This window comes from Mustela erminea, chromosome 16, assembly GCF_009829155.1.
Source record: "Mustela erminea isolate mMusErm1 chromosome 16, mMusErm1.Pri, whole genome shotgun sequence".
NCBI lineage: Eukaryota > Metazoa > Chordata > Mammalia > Carnivora > Mustelidae > Mustela > Mustela erminea.
In genome coordinates, this window is record NC_045629.1 from 67050894 (window position 1) to 67073846 (window position 22953).

At 42.0% G+C, this 22953-nt stretch overlaps 1 long non-coding RNA gene across 1 annotated transcript in view; it reads right to left on the bottom strand.

The window, feature by feature from the left end:
* Positions 1-4307: 4307 nt before the first annotated feature.
* LOC116575350 overlaps positions 4308-22953 on the bottom strand; it is a 37408-nt gene continuing 18762 nt past the window's right edge. The window contains exons 2-3 of the long non-coding RNA XR_004279723.1: positions 4864-4948; positions 4308-4379 (exon numbers count right to left, since the gene is read on the bottom strand). This is a non-coding gene — a long non-coding RNA (uncharacterized LOC116575350). The remainder of the gene's footprint in view (positions 4380-4863; positions 4949-22953) is intronic.

The window sequence follows — 22953 nt, forward strand, 5'->3', positions numbered from 1 at the left end:
TAGAGGTAAAACCGGTTTCACATTCCCAGCAACTTCTGTGACATATATTATTATCTAATAGAAAAACTGCTCACATTCTATGTTTTAGGTCTAATTTAATTCCCACAATTCTGTGTTTCCAGTAGATAACTTTATATATATATGATTTTATTTATTTATTTGAGTGCATGAGCAGCAGAAGGGGTAGAGAGACAGGGAGAAACAGGCTCCCTGCTGAACAAGGAGCCAGACGCGGGACTCATCTCATGACCTGAAGCAAAGGCCGATGCTTAACCGGCCGAGCCGCCCAGGTGCCCTGATAACTTTTTAAATATTAATTTCATAGATGAGAAAATGGAAGCCTAGAATTTGTTAAGCACATTCTTAGTAATCTCAAAATTAATGGTTTTGACTTCTGTTAAAACAATCATAGTTGACAGTAAAATGGAATTATCTCTGCCTTTTCTGTTAACTTCGGCCAAGCATACATAGGCTACAGTGCTGGCTATCAAGCTAATTCAGCTTCCCGGTGGGTTGTGTTCACATCTGAATGCCTCCTGGCTGGTTTCCAGTTTTCCTGAGCCCGGTTACCTCTTGTTGCCATAATCCAACAGTCCCTGAAAGCATTTAGAGTGTAAGTTTATCCCAGCAGAATACTTAGAAACTAGGGTGACAGGCTATCTTGTTTCCTTGAGAGGAAGGGAGTTCTCAGGACACGGAGTTTTTAGTGCTAAAACCATGAAAGGGTAGGGAAAACCAGGGTAAGTTAGTAACCTTATCACATAGTATAGCGGAGGGACATGGAAGTCTAGCTTGATAAACACATTCCAGGCATCATTCATTTATTCATTCATTCATTCATTTTAAAGAACATTTCTTTTCTTCTCTATGCCACACAACTGCTAAGCACAAGTGATGAGAGCAGGACAGAGAACCTCTGTCTTCAGCAACCACAGCATCCAGGAGATGGCAATAGGCAAACTTATAATCAACTATAACCCCAGGCAGAATGATGAAAAAAGCACTGGAAGTCCAAACTCATGTTTGTTTCTCTGTCTTTGCAACATGGTGATATGGATCCCACTTGGCAGCCACGTGGTATGGTTGAAGCTCCCGGCAATCCGAACCCTCCGCCTGAAAAATATGACAAGGTCAATACAATGAAGGCTACGTTGCTAAGGGTGAGCCGAAGTTCTTAGCTGTTTCTAGGGGGATCTGACTTTTAATAGGAAATCCCAGCCTTTAACAGAAAAGCCATTCTTGTGGGGGAAATCAATATTTATGAGATAGTTTCTTTTTTACATACATGCAAATGCCTCTTAATTGATTTACTCGGACCCTGGCAGCTTCATTGAACATGAGCTGTTTTTTCAGGTGAACCTGGGGGCGTAAATGGGCCTTGGAAAACCTCCCAGGGGTATTAGCTATGGAAGACCAGTAGCATACGGCAACCAAGCTATGAAAAGTAACTTTATTATCATTTTCCATGCTGTCGCAAGCTCTGTATTTCTGCTGGGAAAGACTTAGGAAACAAGTCAGTAGAAGCCTGCTGTATCCATCCGTACCGTGGGTCACATCCACTTAACAATCCAACAGAACTTCGCAAATCATATCTAGTGACAGAGAAGGAACTATTACAATGAAAGAAGAAAGAAGAGTGCCTGGGTGGCTCAGCTGGTTAAGCAACTGCCTTCAGCTCTGGTCATGATCCTGGAGTCCCGGGATCGAGTCCCGCATCGGGCTCCCTGCTCCACGGGGAGTCTGCTTCTCCCTCTGACCTTCTCCTCATTCATGCTCTCTCTCACTGTCTCTCTCTCAAATAAATACATAAAATATATAAAAAAAAAAGAAGAAGAAGAGAAAGAAGAGGAAAACTTGAAGAAGGTCACACTCGACTGGAGAATTGATGGTTCGGTAGTTAGTTGTTCACTCAGAGGGCAAGAGCAGAACTGTCAGCTTGGCAAGTCAAGAGGTGAGCAGACGGCTGCAGATGAGAAAGCTAGGAAAGAAACAGCAATGGCCAAAGAGAAAAAGAGTTGGCCAGACAGAGGGGAAAGGGTGGGGATAAAACACAAAATTAACAGGTACTGGTTATTGAACTTGAACTCCGTGTCAGCCACGGCTGTGAGCCTTTCTTGTATTATCCCACCAAAAGCCCTGACATCAACCCTGTGAAGCCAGGGCTGTCTCTGTTTGCAGATGAAAAGTAGACCGAGGGTGATTTGCCTGAGGCCATGCAGGTGGCTGGCATGGAGAGCTGTGCTTGGACCCCATCCCTTGGACTCGGCCAGTTCACTGTACTGTTCTCTTTCTGTCTCTCTTCATGGCCACACTGGGGACACCAGGGTCCCAGCCTAGTGAAAAGAGAAGTCCCTTCCCCAATGTCATCCTTATTTTCCTACCTACCTGCAGATGGGGCTCTCTTTCTGGCCACTGTGGAAATGCCCTTAAACAGCTGTGTCACACTCAGAAATAAGGGGCCAGCCAGTTGGTATGAGGCCATATGATTGGTCACAACATCCTGAAAGCCAGAATCTGTGCAGATGTTTTGCTCTAACATTGGCCCCCAAACTTCCCACATGATGCCCTCCCAGCCAAAGTCACCATTCATTCTTAATGCTCACAGACCGGCGACTCTAGTTTCCAACCCCAAAAAGGGAAGCAGAGGAAGTGAGCTCAAGAGTCCGTTGGCCTTCAAAGCGCAGTGCCAAGGCATAAAGCAAACGAGCACATTTCAAAATGGAAAGCTTCCCCAACCTCGACTCGGGGAAAGTGCTCCAGTGGCCGGTGAGGCTGGCTGCTCGGCGGCTCGGCACAGCTGGACCTAATTGGGCTTGGGTCTGGGAAGCCTCTGGTTGCTGCTGGCCTCCTGGCACGCTGCTAAGAGGAGAAATCCAGCGAGACAAGAATATGACTCTGCATTCCATCGGAAGCAGCCCGGGATACACTCTCTGCTAGGGGACATGGAAACATTCTAACCTACAAAGAAAGGGGCTTTCCGTGGATTTCCCAATAATGTGCATTTATCTGAACAGGAAAGTAAGAAAAAGCCCCGGCCTGTCAGACAGAAAGCAAGTTCTGTCCCCTACACAGTGCAGGCTCTGTTCTGACTTCATTCTTATGGAAGAGATACCCATGACACATACTGTTTTAAATAACTGACTATTTGCTTCTCATTTGGGATGCGTAATCTACTCAATGAAATGGGCACTTAATAACCCTCTTTTTGAAACAGAACAATTGAGTTAGGGGCTAGTCACACATTTCTGTCTCTCACCCTGAACAAATATCCACGGAGTGAAAGAGGAAACTTTTCAGGGTTCTTCCAACATAGAAGGCTTTCTGCCTTTCTGCCTTTGCATAAGATGGTCCTTTTGCTCTAAAACTGCTTTATCTCTCTTTAACTAATGCTTAAGAATCCTTCCAGATAGCAATGATGGCAGTGGTGTGCTAGTGTTGATGATGATTGGAATACAAGATTTGTGAGAGCATAGTCTGTGGTGCACATTCAAATTTGCACAGGTTGTTTCATTGATTTCTCAAAGATAAAAGGCTCTAAAGCCCACCTTTAATATGCAAGAAAGCTCAGGCAAAGGAAGGTGTGTCCTTCAGGACATATAGCAAAAATACTGCACTCCACATCAGCTAAAAAATTGAAAAATCAGCACACAGCAAATGTGGAGAAGGAAACGCTCATACACTGCTGGCAGGCGTGCAAATTAGTGAAACCACATGAGAAAGTTGTTTGGTTGCATTTGCTCAAGTTGACAATAAACATACAAGTAATTCCACTGAAAGGTATATAGACCACCGCCACCCCTGCACCATCCTCACCAAAAGGCAAATATATATTCGTCTACTAGAATTCATCTATGAAAATACTCCATCCCTGGGTATGTAGACCCAACTGAAATGCAAGTGTATGTTCACTAAGAGATTCATACAATAATGGTAATAATAGCACTATTTATAATAGTCCCAAATTTGAACTATTCAAATGTCTTCACCAGCAGAATAAATAAGATTGGGTATAATTACACAATTGGATAATAGAAGACAGTGTGAAAACAAACAAATTACAACTAAGTGTAACAATATAGAAAAGCTCACAAAATAATGTAGAAAAAGGGCACCTTGCTGGCGCTGTCAGGAAAGCCCGTGACTCTTCATCTTGGGGGTGTGAGTTCGAGCTCCACATTGGGTGTAGAGATTTCTTTAAAATATTTTTAAAAAGCAATATAGAAAGAAAGAGGCCTAACACAGGAACGTATATACACCATGATTTCACTTACATAAAGTTCATATGATCTATAGTGTCGGATCTATAGTGTTGGAGGTTAGGGGAGTGGTTTCCTTTGGAAGAGTAACTCTAATGGAAGCTTCTAGAATGTTGATTATTTCTGTTGAGAGAAATACAAATGAATAAAAAAAATTTTTAAATCTTTAAAAAAAAAGATGTTACACTGTTGTGATAGACAAGAATATCTATTCTCATTACCCTTAATCAACATAGTAATGGAAAAGTAGCCATCACAATAAAGCAATAAAGAGAAATAAGAGCATACAAATTAGAAAGCAAAAAATAAAACTGTGCTTTTTGCAGAGGACATATTTATGTATGTAGAAAATCCTATCCTCCTAAAACCCCCCAAACGTTCCTATAACTGAGTTCAGTAAGGTTATAGGATATAAGATCAATGCAAAAATTAATCATAACAGCAAACCCATGGACATACATATTAAAAACACAATATCATTTGCAATTTCTCTAAGGAAGTTAAGATATTGAGGTATAAATCTAACAAAACATTTGCAATATCTGAAAAATACAAAATGTTAAAGAAAGAAATATTTTTAAAAGATTAAATGCATGAAGAGCCATACCAGGTTCGTTGACTGAAGTTCCATCACAGTAAAGATGTCACTTCTGAACTCAATCTATAGGTTTCATGCCAATTTTTATTAAAACCTGGCAAGGTTATTGGTAGACACAGAAAGATTAATCTAAAATTCATATGGAAAAGCACAAAAACAAAAAAAGCTTAAGCAGTTTTGGAAAAAAAAGAATGAAGTAGGAAGGGGTCACAGCTACTTGATGTTAATCAGTAATCAAGACCATTGTGGTAAAGGCAGACAGATGGACACAGAGATCAATGGTCCATCTCCATTTTATAAAGGAAAAAAACTAAGGTCCTAAGAGGCTAAATATGTTGCCCAAGGTTACATATTTTAAAGAACAGAGTCAGAATTTGAACTCAGACTTGAGTGTGTTGTTCTGTACTTACTATGTAAATCCATCACATAAGACTTCCTTTATTTTATGAATAAAAAAAGAAAGTTGGGGTGCCTGGGTGGCTCAGTCTGTTAAACGTTTGGCTCTTGACTTCAGCTCAGGTCATGACCTCAGGGTCATAAGATGAGTCCCACGTGGGGGTCCATGCTGAGCACGGAGCCTGCTTCAGATTCTCTCTCTCCCCCTCCCCTTACTTGTCCATCCCCACCCCTTCACACCCAACCCGTGCACTCTCTCTCTCTTTCAAAAAAAAAAAAAAAAGTTAAAAAGTCTTTGGCAGATATATGCTTGTGGGCTATGAGTTTCTTACGCATTTATAAATAAGTCCTAAAGCAAATCATACATCTGGTTGTGTTATACATTTGATTGTGTAACACTACAAGAGACTGTGAATGTTAATTAACTACAATGGTCAATTATGAAATTAAGTCAATTAACATACTCATCACCTCACATATTCCCCCCCCCCAGCCCCATTGTTTTTTTTTGTTTGTTTGGTTGGTTGTTGTTTTTTTTTTTTTTTTACAGTGAGAATGCTTAAGATCTACTCTTTTAACAAAGAATATTCAGGTATGCAAGATTGTAACATATAGCACGGATTCTTTCTTTATGTCCCTCCATAGTGTTTTCATAAGCTAACCTTCTGAACCTCAGTTTCTCCATTCAAAACCAGGCAAGTATCTGCTGTACAGAAAATAGTTTGTGTCTTTTAACCAAGCATGTTAACAGTCCAAAGTTATCTCTTTTTTTTTTTTTAAATATTTTATTTATTTATTTGACAGACAGAGATCACAAGTAGGCAGAGAGGCAGGCAGAGAGAGAGAGAGAGAGGGAAGCAGGCTTCCTGCGGAGCAGGGAGCCCTATGCGGGGCTCGATCCCAGGACCCTGAGATCATGACCCGAGCCGAAGGCAGCAGCCCAAACCACTGAGCCACCCAGGCGCCCCCCAAAGTTATCTCTTACTAGCACATTAATTTCATCGCTTTGGCCAAGATGGGAACGCGTTGATCACAGTAGCTTGTCACGTCAGTGTCCTAGAGCATAGACATATCATATCTCGAACATCTGGCTCTTGTATAGCCTGCCCTGATTGAGATCATATATGCATATTCATTGAGTCAGGACATAGCTGAAGACACACTGTTACATGCCATACACTGTGCTAAGAGCTAGAAATACAAAGAAATGTAACAGGGTTTCCACTCAAGGACCTCCTGGTCTAGGGGGACCTCATAATTAGAACAGAACATAAGGGCACCTGGGTGACTCAGTTGTTTAAGTGACTGTCTTCAGCTCAGGTCATGATCCAAGAGTCTCAGGATAGAGTCCCGCATGAGGCTCATTGCTCAGAGGGGAGTCTGCTTGTATATTTTATATATACGCACAGTGTGTATGTTTTGTGTATGTGGGTGTATGTTGAGAAGGAGCGGCAGAGGGAAAGGGAAAAGTAAATTTCCCGCTAGATCCCAGGACCCTGAGATCATGACCTGAGCTCAAGGCAGACCTTTACTGACTGAACCACCCAGTCACACCACAATATTTTCGTATCTTAAAAATCTCCAAAATCAAGCCAACAAGTAAACACTTTGAGCCCTAAATACATTTCATTATCTATTGGGGTCCTCTTCTCTCCATGAACCTCCAGCCTTGTGTGAAGGATTTCCTTATGAAGGACAATAATAAATAAATAATGCAAAGTTAAGTGTCGCTACCATGATAGACTCTAAAATGCGTCAGAGTTCAGAGCTACGAATATTTATGTTGTGCCGAGTACACGTCAGGTAGTGTTCTAGGAGTCTGGAATACAGAATGAACAAGACAGATTCTCTGTCATCGTCAAGTTTACATTCCAGTGAGGGATATAATAAATAAAGAGATATGTAATAATTCATATATTGTGAAGTGCTATAAAGAAAAATAATAGAGCAGACAGGGACCATGTGATGGGACGAGGGCAAGCTATTTTAGATAGTATGGTCAAGAAAGTCCTTTCAATATGGATCCTTTCTGTGCATGCTTTCTGCATCAGAGCAAAGAACCTCAAGGTAGGAGCAGCAGCCCATGCAGGCGTCCTCAAGAAAATGAGCCTTTTGTTGTGTGTGAACCAGCAAGAGGGCCACTGTGGCCAGAAGGGAGTGGGAATGACAGACAGAAGTAAGAAATGAAACTGCAGATGTAAACATGAGTGTGAGATGAAGGACCCCTTAGGCTATGAAAAATACTTTGGATTTTATTTTAAGACTGATGAGAAGCAATTGCTGCTTTCCATTCGGGAAGTGACTTGACGTGACAATGACCACCCTGTGACTTTAGCTGCAAAGAGTTACTATGAAGACCGCATGCTCACAGAATGCTGGCGTTTGTAATACTAATATCAATTCTGTTTTGGGGTGCCTGGGTGGCTCAGTGGGTTAAGCATCTGCCTTCAGCTCAGGTCATGATCCCAGGGTCCTGGGATCGAGTTCAGCCTCGTTCTCCCTGCTCAGCGGGGAGTCTGCTTGTCCCTCTGCCTGCCGCTCCCCCTGCTTGTGCTCTCTCTCTCGGACAAATAAATAAATAAAATCTTTTAAAAATACACTAATTCTACTTCATAGAATCAAATGACTTTCCACATGACCAGTGGAAATGTCACTTTGCTCTCTGGTAGAAATGCCATCATGCAGCCATTAGAGCGGCGTGCTGTTCAAATGAAATCTAGGAGAAAAAGAATTAAAATCCAATCATTATTTTAGTAGCCCTGTGATATCATAGTGTTAGAAACTGAATTATTTGGGGACACCTGAGTGGCTCAGTCTGTTTAGATTCTGCCCTTACCCAGCATCTTGGGATTGAGTCCCCTGTCAGTTTCTCTGCTCAGCAGAGAATTTGCTTCTCCCTCTTCCTGACCTTGCGCTCTTGCTCACTCTCTATCTTCCTCTCTCCCTCTCAAATAAATAAAATCTTAAAAAAAAAAAAAGAAATTGAATTATTTTAATTTTAGAGGACCATGAATATTTACTTATGTGCACCTTTTTTTGTCTTTTTTTTTTTTTAAATATTTTCCTTATTTATTTGACAGAGATCACAAGTAGGCAGAGAGACAGGCAGAGAGAGAGGAGGAAGCAGGCTCCCTGCAGAGCAGACAGCCCGATGTGGGGCTCGATCCCAGGACCCTGGGATCATGACCTGAGCTGAAGGCAGAGGCTTTAACCCACTGAGCCACCCAGGTGCCCCCTTTTTTGTCATTTTAATAATTAAGGTAAAGTCCCCATCCAGGTATTCTGCTAAAGATCTTCGATGGTAAAAGGCCTTATTGCTACGTGAAACATTTTAACCAAGATGGTGCCTCCCCCTCTCTCTCCGCAGCCCATTCATCATTTCCAAAATGTATCCACTTTAATGATTTTTTTATCCTTTGAATTTTTAGTCAGGCATCACAACTTTGATATTTTCTCCATATTACCTCAGAGACAATCAGTCTCTCTTACACACTCCCTACACCCTTTTTTGTAGTTCTGCCATTACAACTAATTAACCAAACTCGCTAACATTTGATTTTCAAACTTGTTTTTAATTCTTTTTAGTTTTTTTTTTAATGAAGTATAATTGACCCACCAGGCTACATTGGTTTCAGGTGTACAGCGTAATGATTAGACAAGTGTCTATGTTATGCGAGGAGCATATATTGTATACTAGAAGAACATGTGGCATATTGTGTTATTTTTCTCCTATTACAAATATGAAACGTCAGACTGGAGAGCTGGTAAGTAGCTTATAGGGAGCCTGGACGTACTGAGTTGCAGAAAAAAAAAAAAAAAACAATGTGAATCTCATCTAGCTTTGTGCTGTTTGAATGGTAACCCTTATTTAGATGTGCAGTTTCTTTCTTTCTTTCTTTCTTTTAAAGATTTTATTCACTCATTTTACAGAGAGGGATCACAAGCAGGCAGAGAGGCAGGCAGAGAGAGAGAGATGGGGAAGCAGGCTCCCCGCTGCGCAGAGAGCCCAACTTGGGGCTCTATCCCAGGACCCTGAGATCATGACCTGAACCGAAGGCAGAGACTTAACCCACTGAGCCATCCAGGCGCCCCAGATGCACGGTTCCTAACGTGCGCAGTGGGGTGTCCTGAGATGCCTCCACAAATGTAGGGGACCATTGCTGGATATTTTAGATTTTTAAGGGAAATACGGAGCTGTAGTCCCTATCAGACACTGCAGGAACGTCTAGCTTCAGGTAATTCACAATTCTGTTAGGTGACACTGCATTTTTTTCAATGCCTCATGAATTTACAATGCTGGCTTTCTTATGGTTGCTGTGATGAACACTGAGGAAAAAAAAAGTCAGCGTGGAACAGGAAATGAGGGAGATGGGGTCCAACCTGATTTCCAGGTTTGAAAAGTTGCGCCTGACAAGTGTCCACATCTCATCAGTGAAGAATTGTGGCTATTTAAGAATGAAATTAAAATATTGGTTTTTCTTTCTGTGTGTGTGTGTGTGTGTGTGTGTGTTTTCCCAAAAGGCTTATAAATTAAGACACAAATACTTATATGTTGCTTGGACCTAGTTCGTTAATTAAAGGAAATTTCAGGTGTTTGTTTTGGTCCAGGGGTGCTGTGAAAAAAAATTGCGGAGATACCAAAGACACCATGAATGGAGAAAGTTGGGGAATTTCTGGCTGATACAGCTGTCTCACCTACAGAGGGTGATTTTCTTAAATGTAGGGTAAAATCAGAATGCGGGAAGTAGACAGCAGAAGCAGTCTTTTCCTTCTGGTCTGTCTCTCCTCTGTGAGAGCTGGAAAGCTTTTTGCTGCAAGAAATAAATGATCCAACTCATCTTGTCTTAATTAATAAGGAGGAGTCAGGGAAGCATGCAATGGGGGCTGGCTTGTGTGGTGTATTTTCTTGTTTATCTCCTTGAAAGGAACACATCTCCGTGGCCCATATTTGTTAGCGAACATCCGTAAATTACATCGCCACCACCTTTGGGATAATCACATAGATGCTTGCTAAAAACGTAACTGAAAAATCCTAATAAAGAATATGGAGAAAGTATATGAAAAGAAACCTTTCATGCTGTTTCTGGCTAAGTTCTCTGGACAACTACATCAAAAGTATCTCCTTTTGGGTACTCAGTCCCTCTTCAGGAGGCATAGAAGGATTTATAATTTCCATTATAAAAATGGATTTATAATTTCATTGCAAGCTCACCTGGGGGCAAAAGAGATCAGGGAAAGGTATCTCTAAATTCTTGTCTTTCAATCAAATATTCACTGACATTTCTAGATGAAAACTAATGTTGCCCGATTTATCCAATAAAAATTCAGGTGGTTCAGTTCAATTTCAATTTCAGATAAACCCAAGGAATAACTTTTTGGTATAAGTATGTACTAAATATTGCATAAGGCATACATATACTTAAAAATTACTCCTTATGGGCTCCTGGGTGGTTCAGTGGGTTAAGCCGCTGACTTCAGCTCGGGTCACTGTCCTGGGGTCCGGGGATCGAGCCCTGCGTTGGGCTTTCTGCTAAGCGGGGAGCCTGCTTCCCCCTCTCTCTCTCTGCCTGCCTCTCTGTCTACTTGTGATCTCTGTCCATCAAATAAATAAATAAAAATCTTTAAAAAAAAAAAAAAAGATTTTATTTATTTGCCAGAGAGAGAGCACAAACAGTTGGAGCTGTAGGCAGAGGGAGAAGCAGCCTCCTCACCCAGCGAGGGGCCTGATGGAGGGCTCAATCCCAGGACCCTGGGATCATGACCTGAGCGGGAGGAAGAAACTTAACCCACTGAACCACCCAAGCATCCCGCAGAATCTGTGTTTTAATGAACTTTCCAGGTGATTCGGATCTGCCAAGTTGTGGTAGGCAGAATAATCTTCCTCCAAAGATGTCCGTCTTAATCTCCAGAACCTTTGAACATCTGAGCTTAAATGGAAAAGGGGAATCAAGATTGCAGAGGAAATTTTGGTTACTAATGATCTAACTCTAGGGAGCGTGTCCGGTATTATCCAGGTGGGACCAATGTAATTAGGAGCAACTTTAAGAGAGTCATTCAGAGGAGGACAGGACGTGGAAAGAGGGTGGTGAGAGATGCAACATCGTGGCTTTGAAGATGGAGGAAGAGGGTTATGAGCCAAGGAATGTGGGTGGCCGCTAGCAGCTGGAAAAGGCAAAGCAACAAATGCTCCCCTAGAGCCTCCAGAAAAGAATGAAGCCCTGGTGACACCTGGGTTTTAATCCAGCGAGATTTGTTGGACTTTTAACCTAACAACTGTCCGATAATTTTTTTTCCTGTTCAAGCCATTGAGTTTGTGGTCATTTGTCAACAGCCGTGGAAGAAAGTTAATAAAGCACTGATCGCGAATGCCTGCTAAAACCATTAGATAAAAGACCGTGCTCCAATACCAGAACCGGACTTGGTTGGTAGTTAACATCAGACCCTTCTGTGGTTATTCATCTGTGTTATTTCTAACTTATTTTACTAATACGTACAGCATTTATGTCTTTTAAAATGAGCATTTATTTCTAGTGTCTACAGCTCTATGGAAACAACAAGCATCGGTATACTCTAGATTGAACGTTTGTGACCTCTGCCCTCCACCCCCACACTCCATTCATATGCTGAAATCCTAACCACTCCCCCCCACCTCGGGGTGCCTGGGTGGCTCAGTGGCTTAAGCCTCTGCCTTCGGCTCAGCTCATGATCTCAGGGTCCTAGGATCGAGCCCCACATCAGGCTCTCTGCTTAGTCCCCCTCTCTCTCTGCCTGCTTCTCTGCCTACTTGTGATCTCTGTCTATCAAATAAATAAATAAATAATCTTAAAGAGAGAGAGAGAGAGAGAGAGAAAAGAAATCCTCACCCTAGACAGGATTGCATTAGGAGGTGGAGCTCATGGGAGATGATGAAATCCTAAAGGTGGAGTCCTCACGAATGGTATTAGGGCTTTATAGGGGAGGTCCCAGAGAGTTCCCCTGACTCACGCCCAATCCCTCCTGCCACGGGAGGATATGGGAAGAACACAGCCGACTGTGAGCCGGTAAGCAGGCTCTCACACCAGATCCTGAGTCGGCTGACGCTTTCCGTGTGGACTCCCTCGCCCTTAGAACTGTGAGAAATACACCCCTGGTGTTCCTAAGCCACTGGGTCCATGGCATTCTGTTCCTGCAGCCCAGACTGACTGAGACAGGGTGTATTTGAGAAATCAGAGATTCGACCTACTGTTGGCCAGTATGGGCGAACTGGGTAAGCCGCTCCAGGGTAGATGAAGTCTGAACTCTTCTACCTGTTGGGTTGAAATGATTTCCCAGACAAGTGTAGTGTCCCTGTTTTTCCCCTTTCCCTTCTGAGCAGAGGGAATCTCCTCGCTGAGTTATTTTGGAAAGTAGCCCAGGGAGAACTTGGGAATAAGGAAAAGAACTAAGGACACATGTCCCAGAGGCCTCCAAGCAGTCACAGAAGGAAATTTTTTATCATGACTTTACCACAGACAAAGAATGCATCAAGTTTTAACAGTTTCCCAAGAAAGAGTTCTCATTTTCTCCACATATTCTGTTTGTACTTAAGCCTGTCTAAATCAGCATGAAGGCAGAACATTCATGTGAATGCTACCAGTTAGCTAAAATTTGGAAAAATAAGCAATTTTGTTTCTTTTTATGTTTATTAAAAACATCATCTGTGGCCACGTAGAACCTCTGCCAACACTTCTGACTGACAATCTTTAAATTTTTGTTCATTATTGTCATAGCATTAATAGTAATCTACAGCTGTTAAACAAAAAATGACTTGCTGTGGAATATAGAACAATCGGTCTGTGTGAGTCACTTGGACCCTGTCCTCGACAACCTCTTAAGAAGAAACCTTTGGAGAGTTTCTTACTGGTGTGTTTAGCTGTCTTGTCCCAAGTCACAAGAGCCAACTGATCAATTTTCAGGACTTCTGCAAAACTGTGCTTAACATGACAGCTACTGAAATTTGAATTCTATAAAGTTACAATTTTAAAATTAAAAATTTAATATGCTCAGGGCGCCTGGGTGGCTCAGTGGGTTAAAGGTTCTGCCTTCAGCTCACGTCATGATCCAGGCGTCCTGGGATCAAGCCCCGCATCGGGCTCTCTGCTCAGCAGGGGTCCTGCTTCCTCCTCTCTCTCTGCCTGCCTCTCTGCCTACTTGTGATCTCTGTCAAATAAATAAATAAAATCTTTAAAAATAATAATAAATAAATAAATAAAAAGTCAATATGCTCAAAATGCCTCACTTTCTAGTCAGTTTAGTACATTTTACTGTCATCTGTGCTCTGAGGTTATTCACATTATCAGGTGTGTATGGTAAATACAGCCCATAATGACATACCGCGGGGCACCTCTTCCCACCTCTGTGTTCAGTGAAGTCACTTTGGTAACTTGGAGGAAGCCACAGTGGGTGTATTTACACAACAGAAATGAGCCAATGTTACAAATGAGTTGTGATGACATCTATAAGCATGCCGCCCATTCCAGTTCAAATGAATCACTTGGAAGCAGCTGTATTACACGGGGCCATGATGTCCTGATTTCACATTCAAAATGGATCAGTCTTGACTGATATTGGGAATTATCCTAATTGGAAGAGGAGGTTAAAAAACAACACACAAATAACACAAGTGAACATGTTCCTAAAATGATACGGGCTTTTTCAAAAATTAGGAAGTTATATTCACTTTGGTCTCAAATCCAATCTTTCTTGTTTTCTTTCTCTTTTTAAAGATCCATTTATATTATTTTAGAGAACAAGCACATTGCAAAGCCAGTTTGGAGGGACAGGGGGCGAGGGGGAGAGGGAGAAAGAGAATCTCAAGCAGACTCCCTGCTTGCTGAACACAGAACCTGATGCGGGACTCAATCTTACAACTCCAAGATCATGACCTGAGCCAAAATCAGGTCAGATGCTTACCTGACTGAGCCACCCAGGTGCCCCCAAATCCGATCTTCCTTTAATGGAAATTTTTTTTTAAGAGTCTCATGCTCTACCGACTGAGCTAGCCGGGCGCCCGGAAATTTTTTTTTAACTTGAAGGATCATAAGCTCTGAGAATTAAAAGAGGAAAACTTAGGTTCTCTAAGGCATTTCCCACCCTCTCCTGAACACTACAATCATTCTCCCTCAGAGAGGAAATGCTTTGGTCCTGAATTTTGATAACACACTATTTGCATCTCGAAGAGCTATGACCCTTTTAATCTTTTTCAAGTGTTCATGTTTTAATGTATTTATCTTCCCTGTAACACTATGGATAAGTTAAAGTAAATTCTACTAAACTATAAAGACACATCCCCACTGCATATTTTTTCAATGTATTTTATGATTTAAATACAAAGTTTACCGTGGATTCTATGTTAATTGCTATGCTTTGAATCCAGTTTTTGTTCTCTGCCATCTCTCTAGTCAGTTATTACAAAATTTTAATAAATTGTTACATACAATTCACCTAAGACAGTTGCTAAATGTATTCAAATATTCAGCTTTCAGGATCTCACGCCTAGAGGCTCTGCTTCAGAAAGTGGAGCCAGTTAACAGAAGCTCCAAACGTAGGCATTCTTGTTAAAGTAGAGATAAAAAAAATAACCTTCATTCTAGGAGTTTATAAAAAATACAACCAAGTCCACCATTGTCATGTGTATCTCTAGTTGGGAAGATAGAGAACCAGAGAGAAAGGAATTTAACATCCTTTATTTATTCACTAGATATGTATTTAACATGTAGTCTCTCGCACTGGCTTCTTAGGTGCTGGGACAACCGTGTTGAACAAAAACCAAAAATCTCTGCATGACCAAGAATATTTAGAGAGAATACTAAAGATGAATTTGGAGATTAAGAACATATGGAAATAAGAATATTATGTGTCCAGGGGCACCTGGGTGGCTTAGTCAGTTAAACCTCTGCCTTTGGCTCAGGTCATGATCCTCGGGTCCTAGAATCAAACACCTCCATGTTGCCAGGCACGGTGGGGGGCTTGGTTCCTGCTCAGCGGGGAGTCTGCTTCTCCCTATGCCCCTTCCTCTGCTCATACTCTAGCTCTCTCTCAAATAAATAAATAAAGTCTTTAAAAAAATAATATATATGTCTTAGGTGGTCACTGGAGAGGTACCAGCTAGGATGTGGGGGACAAGGTTGAAGCTAAAGGGTTAGGAAGGCAGACACATCAAGGGTGGAGGGCAACTGAAGCGAAATGAATCAGTGTACATACATCACAGTTTTGGAGCTGTTCATTGCCCAGCAGAAGCTGGGATTCTCTGATACACTGGCTGACTTCCTTGTCAGAAACTTGAGACAGACCAGGTGTTCCCAAAGGAAAACCTCCACATCTGGTCAGGCAGGCAGGACATGGCCCAACTCCAGGTGGCTCTATGTGCCTCGGTATTTGACAATGGTACCTACGTTGTGCCACATGGCAGCTCTGCTCCGGGACATGTTCCGAGAGCTAACCACGCCCAGCACTGGGAGATTCTACTTTCACAGATTTATTCTCACCTAGATAATTTTTAAAATCTTGTCCAATGACATGGGGGATAATTTACATCTGGACCATAGAGATTCCTTTAGCTCCAACTTTCTTTTTTTTTTTTTTTTAATATTTTATTTATTTATATGTCAGAAAGAGAGAGAGGAGCAAGAGTGAGCACAAGCAGACAGAGTGGCAGGCAGAGGCAGAGGGAGAAGCAGGCTCCCTCCTGGGCAAAGAGCCTGATGCGGGACTTGATCCCAGGACACTGGGATCATGACCTGAGCCGAAGGCAGCCACCTAACCAGCTGAGCTACCCAGGCATCCCTAGGTCCAACTTTCTATAGGGCTAGGTAATTCTATAATTGTTACAGTTTTTAGAAAACTTTAATTAGAATAGAACAAATCCCACTCATTTTTCAGGGCTCAACTCAATTCTCACATCTCCCCAGCACCTTTTCCTCACCATCACTGCTCTCTCTAAGCTCCTCTAACAATTACGCTCTGAACTCTCCGAGGCTTAGGTCAGAGCAAACAAGGTTCTCAGGAAAAAGGCTGTTGAGAATAAACAAGATGCTAGACTAAGTCATAATGGAAAACTACAAAAATCAACAAAAGGTGTGGCCAGCTGTCCAAAGTAAGTTTTCCTGGTGAGGATGGTGATCTTAGCCTTCCTTAAACAGGTTGTCACTATCAAGGGAGGTATGTGGAAAGGGCAGAATACATCCAGAAGAGAGAGGTTTTTCTACACGTGCTAGTCTACTTGGGGTTCCAGTTGTCATCCTACTCATAGCAAGATCATGGGAGAGTGGGGGTAGCCTGGAACAGCATTGAGCTCAATAGGGAATGGCACTAGTGAGAGCCAGGCAGCTGGACTGAGACATGGCTGATTGGACTGGACTCAGGGACAGCTGAAGTCCCCTGTGGAAATAAGAAAAAGGGAAAGAGCATGTGTGTGTGTGCATGTGTCTAGGAGAGGGGCTTGGGGTAGACACTCACCTTCATGGATGCCGGCCGGCAATTCCTTGATGGGCTCTCAGGAACCAGGCAATTTAGAAACTGATGAAACCAGCAAAACTCATTTTGATTTACACTCACTGCTGTACAAAGTGTTACTGATGATTAGTCAACAGAGCAAGGAAGGCAGGAGCTGATGCTCTGTTTCAACCCTTTTATTTTCCATTTGTTTCATGTGGTTTAGCAAGAACATAATGAAGTGTTTACATATGTATATATACAGAATATAGAATATATAACTATATGTAATAAATACATTATATTTAATACTCATATATCACATATGTAAGGTAGATTATGCATATATTAATACAGTGGTAGGTACATAGAAAGTGCTCGATAAATATCTGTTGAACATTGGCCTATGAAGTCCACAAATCATCAACTATTCTTTGATTTTTCCATATTCAAATGGATTAATTTTCTACAAGTAACTGTTCACTGAAACCCCATCTCTACATAATCCTGGGCTGCCTGAGTGCCTCAGTTGGCTAAGCGTCTAACGTCAGATCAGGTTATCTAGTCCTGAGACAAAGGGAAAGAACAACTGTTTTCTAGAATTAGTCTCAGTTCCATGGGGCAAGAAAGCAGTCACAGCAGAGGCTGTGCCCAAGGACAAGGCTTGCCATGGATCCTGGTAATTGGAAAGCATTAGACCAGATGTCAGATTGAAACACACATTTCACAACGTTATGTGTATATCAAATCATCACCTTATACATCACCTTAAATATATATCATTTTATTTGTTAAATACACCTCAATAAGCAAGCAAACAAACAAATAAATTGGAAGAATTGCAAATGTCAGGGACAAAAGAAAAAAGACTTCTTTCAAACAATAGAACAAAAAACAAAACAACAACAACAACAACAACAACAAAAAACAATAGAACAGGGACACCTGGGTGGCTCTGTTGGCCAAGTGCCTGCTTGCTTTCAGCTCAGGCTGTGATCCCAGGGTCCTTGCTCAGTGGGGAACCTGGTTCTCACTCCACCTTCTGCTTCCCATGCTTGCCCTCTCGCGCTCTCTCTGACAAATAAATAAATAAAATCTTTTTAAAAAAAATAAAAATGAAACAGTAGAAGAAATTAGCAAAAATTTTAACATTCCTGGGCCTGGTCATGGTCCTAATAAGTGAAGACTTCTAGCAGCTAGCAGATTCCTTAAAATTCCTTTCAAAAAAATCTTAGAAGTATCCCTCTCCTCTTAGCCAGCTGCCTCTAAGCAAGCCAGCGGTCATCACACACACACACACACACACACAAGCAGGTGCACACTTAAACACACACACATAGTCTCGAGAACACACACACTTAACCTGTCATAGACTAAGTGTGGCTCACAGGTTGGGGTTCGGGGAAGGAGGTGTCGTACTTCTCTGCTTGAAAAATCAGATTTTATTTTGTCATTATAATATTTGTCATAAAATATTTCAGACTCATTAGGTTTAAAGTTATCCCTGGAATTTATACATTTATTTTTTAAAAATTCAAAAAGTCATTTCCAAGCTCAGGTAAGACCCAGGTCCCTAAATCAATTTCACAGCCTCGGAAAAGGAGGGGCCATTTCCATGCCTCCTGTGAATTGGTAGAGTCCAGCAAAGAGGGTTTAAAGGAAGAGAGGCCTCACTGCACTCTAATTATTTGTGTTAGAGGAAAGAATGGAATTGTCAACCAGACAGAGCGGCCAGCAGGCAGAGACCTTTGTATGGAAGCGCGTTGGCCTCATTAGATAAAGACAGGAAGTGGCAGGAAATCAGAGAGTTTATTTTAACGATCCTATCCTGTCTTCCATCACACCGTAAACAGCCATCCCCTGTGGCCGGCCAGGCGACACCACCTTCCACAGCCTCGTGCGGCCACAGATGGGAGCCCCACACCAACCAGCCGCTGCTGGCAGAAGATAAGGAGGAAAGTGTGTCCATATGAGGTTTATTTATTTTATCAGAGGCAGCAACTGTCGGGGGAAGACTGTAAATGCCATGCACTTTATTCTGGACAGCCTGTCAACTTCAAAGAGGAGGTCTGAGGAGAAGAGTCTGGAATGGTCTCCCCCTCCTCCACGAAGCAAAGCCTCCCACCCCCACAGGTTAAGCCCAGCTTCTGTGGTGTGTCTGGGAAATGAAACATACACACCGTAGGCTGTGATTTTGTTGGCAGGTAGGAGTTGTTAAGAAGAACGCTGCTGCTTGAGAGGCTTAAGAGCTGCCAAGGCAGAAAACTCAGGGCACAGCGGACAAAAGCTGGAGTTTGTGTTAACCCTTGGCCCGTGATATTCCTGGCCTTTTTGCATTACTCACTTCAGGATATTTTAAGAAAGAGGACTGTGTTTTCTGACTGTAAATATGAGTGCAGCAGGTTGAACCAGGATACACCAAATATTTTTCTAACTGAGGGAGACCAATGTAGAATTTAGATGCCAACAAGATGACTAAACAGCCATTTGTCTCATATTTACTCATTTAGGGCTGATGGGAGTGGAAAGAAACAGCTGGTGTGAGCTATTTCTATGGGAAGCAACAAGATACACCATGCCATAGGGGATTATTTTAAACCCAAGGTACATTATTGTCCCAGGTCTTTTACAGAGCCCTCGCCCTCTGGAAGCTTCTTTGTCGATGTATATACACATACACAAAGAAGCTTTAACTGCTTTTCATGGGTGAGTTTTTTTTGTTTTTGTTTTTGTTTTTGTTTTTGTTTTTGGTCAGCACTCTCTGCCTTTAAACCATAAAATACATCTGTGTGATAAGAAAGAAAAAAAGACTGTATTAAAAGTTAGAACTCAAGTTGCTTTTAAAAGAGCAATGAAAAAGAAAAAGGAATTTGAAAACAAAACAAAACAAAACCCTAGTCATATTGTGCTACATTCACCCTTAATCGTCACAAGAACTGCCCTGTTTTTTGTTGTTTTTTTGTTTGTTTTGATTTTAAGAAGTGGCCTGATAGGGCATCTGGGTGGCTCAGTCGCTAAGCATCTGCCTTTGGCTCAGGTTATGATCCCGGAGTCCTGGGATCGAATTCCGCATCAGGCTCCCTGCTCCATGGGGAGTCTGCTTCTCCCTCTGACCTTCTCCCCTCTCAGGCTCTCTCTCACTGTCTCTCTCTCTCCAATAAATAAATAAAGTCTTTAAGAAAAAAAAAAAAAAAAAAAGAACTGCCCTGTCAAGAAAGCGCTGTCCTCAGTTTTCATGTGAGATGGAGAATGACTGAGTGGCCTCCACTTTTTTCCACGAGCAGTTGGTAACCACCTCACAAAAGCCTCCCAAGGCCCGAAGGCTTGAGGACACTGACTTTTCCATGACTAACACTTCCAGCACCAGGGCCAGCCTTGGAGCCTCCCTACCGCTAGGGAAATAGCCAGCTTGGATTCTCTGGAGGAAGGGCTTCAGGTAGTGCCACTTTGTATTTCCTTTACTAGTTGAGGAACCTTAATCCAAAAACACAATTCTAAGGAAAGGTCTCTGTTCTCATAGAATTTTAGAGCCAAAAGCCATTTTGAGGGGGGAGCGGGCTTCAAAGCCAGTATCCTTTTTAATGGGGATAGCCTCAAGATGGAGCAAATTGCCTGGCATTTAAACGCTCCATTGATGTTAACTAATTAATACCAATTGCCTTTTTTTCAGATCCCTGTAGCTTTCATTTCCAATACTGGTTCTCATTATTCAAGATTCTTGCCGTGGCCATGGAAGGGTATTGTGCAGGTATTGGGTATCTGCTTTTTACATTTTTTTTCTTTGTCAAATCCCTGCTGGTTGTCTTATGTCACACTTGTTATGGTGGTGGTTCTGTTTGTTTGTGTTTTTGTGTTATCTGTTTCTTTCTCCCAAAGACTAGCCCAGGAAAAACATAGTTGATGTCTTTTCTTAACTGAGGCATCCTGATGTCAAGCTCCTCCACTGCCAGGACTCACACACTCATTCACACACACACACACATTCAGGACTCTTGCGAGGGACTGCCCTCTGGACTTCGGTCATCCTCAGGAATCTATTACCTACCACATCCCCCAAGGAGGAAAATTTACTCTTTTTAAGGCAATTCTTAAAAGCTGCAAAAAATCTCATGTCTCCCCATCTTCACTCCCAACATGTCTTTCCTGATGACATTTCAGTGCTGTGCTTGGCTCTATTTCTTAGAAGACCCTTTGAGATTACTTTCATGGTACAACCTCAGGGAGAAATTAACTGTTTCGGCCAAGGTCTCCAATACAGCAGTACCAGAAATAAGGTGAGCACCCAGGTCTTCTGACTTCCAGGTCCATTCAATTTTTTACTACCTCAAACTGAAGGTCTTTGGTCCAGGAGATCTAACATTCTCAGAGGGAGAGGCAAAAAACAAAACAAAACAAAAAGGCAATACAAACAACAATAATCACATTGTACAATGATTTCTCTAGAGTTATAAATGTCTACCGTGTTACTCAATGAAATAAACTGGTGCCAAATCAAATAGCATGAGCAGCTGTGCCCAGATGCGATCAGAGGGTAACGACAGAAATGATGCAACCTCAGGCAAACTGTAAAGCAATTGTGAGATTGATCAGAGGGCCAGGAAGAATGGTGGTGACCCAAGAATTCCTGATGGGAAAGAGCTTAATGAGAGCTTAGCATCTACGATATCTAAAAAAAAAAGAAAAAAATCCACTACAACCACAAGGTACACCTGCTCTCCCATAAATAGCATCCTTGCTTACATTGTAGCCGTTGTCCAAAGTACCTGTCCCTTTCCATTGTCCAAGCTCTACCTTTCCCTCAAGATTATATTTTGCCCCATGAAAAATTCCCTGAGTCTTGGCCCACAGTTTTCCACCTTACTCCTGAAACCTTAGTCTGTGCTTTGACCCTGCTTAAAAATCCTTTTTTTTTTTTTTCCCCCAAAAATATTCTGTGTATTATTTTCCCCAGTTGGCTGGAAACCCATATGCCTTCTTCTAATCACTTGGGTTTTTCCCCAAACAGCTTAATACAACAACACATTTTTTTTAAGAGTGTATTTGAAAGAGAGAGTAAGTGGGAGGCAGAGGGAGATAGAATCAGAAGCATACTTCGTGCTGAGGACAGAGCCCAACAGGGAGCTGGATCCCACAAATGCAAGATCAAGCCCGGAGTGAAAACCTAGAGGCAGACACTTAACCAACTGAGCCATCCAGGCACTCCAATACATTTCTGATAATGACCTGACTCGGGGGTCAGGGAGGAAAGTTACGTGGCAGTTACAGTAAGAGGTAGGGAACATTCTGGATGTCTCAGAGGTGTGGGACCTGCATTTGTAGTCGGTCTCTCCTTGCATCGCTCACTCCTCCATGTAGAAAGTCATCCATGGCCATGAGAGCTCTGCCTGAAATTCTTGAATAAACCAGGAACTTATTGTACCCTAAGGGCAAAGACTTACTATACATTCAGGTATACAGATGCTCCATTAAAACTATGGAGCAAAAATTATTTACAATTATAATATTTAATGAGTCTGAAATTGGAATATAGGACCAGATAATGTTTTTTACCCCCCTAATTTTTAAATATATGTTTCAGTGAGGGTGTCTGGGTGGCTCAGTTTGTTAAGTGACTGCCTTTGGCTCAGGTCATGGTCGTGGAGTCTCAGGATCGAGTCCCGCATTGAGCTCACTGCTCAGTGGGGAGTCTGCTTCTCCCTCTGACCTCTCCCCTCTCATGCTCTCTCTTCCATTCTCTCTCTCAAATGAATAAACAAAATCTTTTTTTTTTAAATCTATGTTTTTGCAACATGGGGGCTTAAGTGGGTAGGAGAAGAATCAATGAAACAAGATGGGATTGGGAGGGAGACAAACCATAAGTGACTCTTAATCTCACAAAACAAACTGAGGGTTGCGGGGGGAGGGGGGTTGGGAGAAGGGGGGTGGGGTTATGGACATTGGGGAGGGTATGTGCTTTGGTGAGTGCTGTGAAGTGTGTAAACCTGGCAATTCACAGACCTGTACCCCTGGGGATAAAAATATATGTTTTTAAAAAATAAAAAATTAAAAAAAAAAAAAGAAAAAAAAATCAATGTTTTGGCAGGAATGCATGACCTTAAAAAAAAAATCAGCTTTTAGAATGACCAGCATCTGGAGCACTGACAACACCAAAGTAAATTGATAGTAAAAAGATTAGTGGTTGTCAAGGTTGGAAGAGAATAATAAAAAGGCAGAACACAAAGAATTTTTAAGGCAGTGAAAGTACTCCCCCTG